General features: G+C 41.5%; 1 pseudogene; it reads left to right on the forward strand.

The window, feature by feature from the left end:
* Window positions 1-1,634: 1,634 nt before the first annotated feature.
* On the forward strand, window positions 1,635-1,732 carry LOC112129297 (small nucleolar RNA U13; annotated as a pseudogene).
* The last annotated feature ends 3,367 nt before the right edge of the window (window positions 1,733-5,099 follow it).

The raw sequence follows: 5,099 nt of genomic DNA on the forward strand, positions 1-5,099 counted from the left end.
TTGGTTCTATTTCTCTGGGGAACCTTGACTAAAACAATACTGTTGGCCAATTATTTGATCAAATCATTGTAATTGGTTTGAAAAAAGAAAGGAGGCCTCAAAATGAGTAACTCTAACTTCAACTGTTAACTTCAGTCTTTGTGGAACAAAGTGATGTCTTACCTCCATGATCAAAACAAGGCAAGAACTCGCTATTATGGTTCTGAAGCATTTTCAGAGAAAAGATAGTGAACCAGCTGACACTAATAAAGTTCCCCCAAATATGATTAAACTTAAACCTGCCCTTTTTGCCTGGGAAAACCCATAAGCTTATGTGAGTAAATAAGCCTCTTATTTAAAAACTAAACTTTGAAATTTGAAAAGAAAAGCTGCAGAGTTGGTGCCCAGGTACACAAGGGCTGTTCCAACCTGGAGTGCTCATTGGAATTTCAAAGGGAAATGAAAACAGGTGAGAACATACTTGTATTCATAGGTTGTGGGAACCCAGGCATGGGATAACGTAGAACCTAATAGCTAATACACTTAATAGATAACCGATTGGCTTTAATGTGAAAAAGTTTGAGGCACAGGACCCTTGGAGGGAAAATCATCGATCTTACCACATATGATCCCGAATCCAAGACAAAAACAATTATTTCCGTTCTCCTCTGCCCTTCCTCTAGCTGCTGGGAAATGGCCACACAGAAGCTAGGAAAGGGGAGTAGGTTGTGCAGAGCAGTGGTTCTCAAACTTTACTGTTTTGCTGCACACTAGAATCACCTGGGAGTTTTCAAGAATCCTGATGCCCCATCCATGTTGAGAAGTGCAGTGAGAGCAACCCATTAAATCAGGATCCAGGAGCCGGTGGGGGAGAACTTGCAACTGGCATTTTTTTGAAGGCCTCCAAGTGCCTCCCATGCAGAGCAAGTTTGAGGCCAGAGGTATAAGTGGTGCTTCCCAATGGGGCAGGATCTGAGACAAGACAAAAGCTCCCAGCTGGTGTGGTCCCTGGCTGCACTTTAAGTAACAAGGTGTAGAGTTTCTCTCCCCGATCCCACCCTCGCAATGGTGTCCTGGCAAAGTGAAAGAAGCTGAAAGAAAAGAGAATGGAGCCTGGGCAGAAATATGAGGAGGATGTGGGCAAAGGGGCTCATCAAATCAACACAGCCTGGAAAAAAGGGATAATAAAGCCTGTGTGTTCTCAGGATGATAGAGCTATTTGTCATTTGAGGCAAGACATCCCACTGTCCCATGAAAGCTTTTCTCCTCCCCCACCCCAATAACATGCACACAGGAAGAATTCATTTGTCCTGTATCTCCAAACGGAGTGCCCAAATTCCTCTGGCTTCCCGTAATTACGATGTTGGATGAGAAAGAATTGGACTTAGGCCATCACCTAAGCATTGGCATATGTTCAAAGTTCTCCCATCTTGAAACCAGAAAGCAAGCCAACCCACCTCTGTGGACTTTTGCTTTCCTTCCAGCCCAAGCTCCCTTTTTTCTTGCACACAGACAGCTTTTAAAAGAACCTATTATGGGCACCCACACTCTTAGTTTTCATCCCACCAGTATGTAATATGGACATTTTGTTTATCATAGACTTCTTTACATTAATTTTGACTTTTAAAAAACAGTGCCTTAAAATATTAACCATGTTCCTTTTGCGGTTTATAAGCATGATGGTTGGGTTTTCATGTGTGAGATGTGTCTCCCTCAAATCTTTTTATGAACTAGATGCATTGTCTGTCTGACATGAAAAAAGAAAATAATTATTTATCTTGATTACTTCATTTTTGGTACCCCCTCCCCTTATATTTAGCCCCAAGGCTCTTGCCTCACCCTAGTCTTAACCATTTCCATCTGCTCCTCAACCCACTACAGTCTGTTCTGCTCTCAATGCAATAGAAATTAATCTTGAAAGACTCAATAAAAATTCTTCTGTGTCATTTGTTTTAAAGGACAACTTTTTAGTCCCTGTTTTCCATGCCATCCCTTTAAGCACTCAAACACATCAAACTACAAAACATACACAAATACAATGATTATGAAAAATGTTACTAATACCTATGTCTATTCCTAAAATGTCAACATCTTGTTTTCTTCCGCATTTCTTAATTTTTTTATGCTACGCCTATACTATCTAAGATTATAGCAGTACTTATTAAAAATCTCAAGCTTATAGTATTCCAGACCAAAAAGAAAAGGAATATAAACTTAAGACAGCCAAGGTCGTAGGATCTGGTTGAAGCATTGATTCTTGGTTAGGGCAGGAGGCCAGATTATTTCTCTGAAGACTATCTGAATCCAAACAATGGACATCAGGCTGAAACTTTCTTCTTAAGTTAATCTTGACTTTTCATACCAATTAAAAATAAAGTCTATATTTTCCCCATGGATTTTAGTTTTTAGTAGCCTGGAATTTCCCTATCAAACATTGATGTCTGTCTTGGCTACCGTGACATAACCCATTGTCCTGTCATTATGATCACTGGGCCTGGTCTATTGATGTTATTTAAAATATATGGCTGCCTCAGTAGTGTCTCATCCTGAGTGAGACCATCCAGAGATTTCATCTCTCAGGACAGGTAGAACCGGGGTAGTACAATGCATTCTCCTTTTTAAGATATTTGTTGACTTCATCATCTTGGAACACAGTTTTGATCCTTTTTCTAGTTATTGTGTGTGACCACTGGTGCTTGGAAGACCCTCCTGTTCTTGACAGAGTTTCTGTATATTTTCCCTGGGCAATTTGGCTAACTGTTTCCTGTACTGCCTCTTCTCTAGTTATGCAGCTTGACATGAGTTTTATGTCTATATTTTAAAATCAAACAGAGTTAATAGCAGAAATAAAAAACTAATTTATATTAACTTCCTCATTAAAATTAATAAAAAATTAAACATATCCCATGATAGCCAAATTTCTGTGTTCATCCTAATTACCTTTAATATATATTAACTTGTCTCTGAATATCATTATAAAATTTTGGCCTTTTACAAACTCATCATATTTCAGTTAACTGCAATTATTATACCTTTTTTGATGCTCAAATTATAACTTGGCCAGCAGGAGACCTTGAAGCTGGCTCCTTTGTCCTCTCAGCACTGTCTCTGGCATTTTTGAAACTATCTTTCCTTTCTGGAAACAATAGGGTACTCTGGGTTCATGCTACTGCATGTATATGTGTGATCCAGGAGTGCTAGTTCCTTCTAGTGAGGGTGAGAAATAGAGACCCAAATCTGGGCATTTAGGAGTTCTTGTGAGTATAGGCAGTGACCAAAATGCTACTGAAATGGGAGAGTTCCCTGACCCCCATTGCAGGATGTGTGACAGGGGTGTGGCTTGTGTGTTCGGCCACTATCCTGGCTCAAACCCCTTACGGGACAGGAAGCATATGCATCTGGGCAGGTATGCATCTGGGCAGGTGCAGGAGCCAGGGCGAGCGCTTTCGGGCTTTGGCCCCACAGTAGCATCTAGGGGTGGGTGCCTGTGACTCCCAAAGCCCCACTGGGTGTGTTACAATGCTCTTTTAGCTCTGCCATCCACAGATGGCTTAAGTGTTAACCATCTCAGTGCCCTCTTGGTACCCAGATCCTCTTCCAGCATCCAGGAAGAATCAGGTCACATGGGCAAATTTAAGGATGGTAAATGCGGGAAATTGTATTGCTGGATGGGGGTGGGTCTCAGTGGGATAGATAGGGAGCTGGAGAGGGGATGGAGTGGAACGAATATCTTCCCCTGGAGTTCAGCCATCCAGCAGCCGATCCCCTCTCCAACTGTCCCCAGCTGAACTCGTCTCAACATTCAGACGCTCCTTCTCTTCTCTCCTCTGCTGTGCAGCTCTTCTGCTCCTCTGCTCTTCTGCTTGTGGATCCTGGAGTTTGGGATAATGGGTACAGGATAGGGGAGCATGGCAGGCCAAAAGGCACCATTTGGGCACAAAAACAGGAATGCCTGCTCTCATTTAGGGCCATGGGTTTCCAGGCTTGAGGGTGGGGCCTTTGCCAGGGAACTGCCCTCTTCTACCCAGTATTTAATTTCCTTGCCTCCTGTCCAAATCATAGGCAGTAACCAAAATGCTACTGCTGTTGGAACACATAGCTAGGAAAAAATATTGCTTTTTAATGCTGTGAGTTCACATTGGTTTTTTTCCCTAATATTATTAACATAATTAAATTTCTGTACCTGACTCTTCTCAGACGATGAGGTTTTATCGACCTCTAAGACTTTCTAATATATTAGTACAACAAATGACCTCAGCTTGAACCTTATCTACTTCATAGTTCAAGCCCTGATATTAATCTGCCTTTGTGTTGGCTTCACATCACACTGACGTTCGAAGACTCAATACTTGGTCTTTGTTCCAACATCTCATTTTGGCCTTTATCACACTGATTCCCAAGTTCAACCCCCATCCCAGATGACTTCTTGGCCCCTGGGAAATGCATGTAAGACATTTTGCCTCTGAGGAATAATTGTTCAGGATGGTGGCATGTTAATCTTCTATTACAAGGAGGGCCTGGCTTTACTTCTTGTGAAAAGAGAAGACTTTTTTCTGTTTCATGATCCAGTTTTGAAGAACCTGGTTATTTCCTTTTGTTCATATTTCTTCTACCATCAGTTCCATATCTGTCTCTACAATTTTCTTTCAACACATTTAAATATAGGAATACAAAGCAAGAATGATGCAGCCTCTGTACATTCTCTTTAATATGAACATGGAAAGGACAGAAGCACTGTTTTTTTCTTTGTCTCAACTTTGTCTCAACTTCTAGAAATCTTAGTTTTCTTACGTGTTTAAAGTATATCGTCCTTAACTGATAACTCCAGATTTGCTGATAATTTGTTCAAGGATCTGGAACTCCACAAGGGTTGCACTGGCCATAAGTTTAGCTTCCGTCCACAGGATGGGGGATAATGGGGGTGGCCACCACCTTGGGGGTTGTGTCATAGATACCCTTGCTACCATTATACTTAGCAGGAAGGCTCTGGACAAGGAAATGGGAGAACATTTACCTACAGAGAAAAGACCTAGAAAGTAGTGAGCACAAGCGGCACATATCTGATCTCCTATTCAATGTAAGTTTAGCAGGGTGGATTTTGGTTTTTACAGCAGCCCTGG

Source organism: Pongo abelii, chromosome 16 (assembly GCF_028885655.2).
Source record: "Pongo abelii isolate AG06213 chromosome 16, NHGRI_mPonAbe1-v2.0_pri, whole genome shotgun sequence".
Taxonomy (NCBI): Eukaryota; Metazoa; Chordata; class Mammalia; order Primates; family Hominidae; genus Pongo; species Pongo abelii.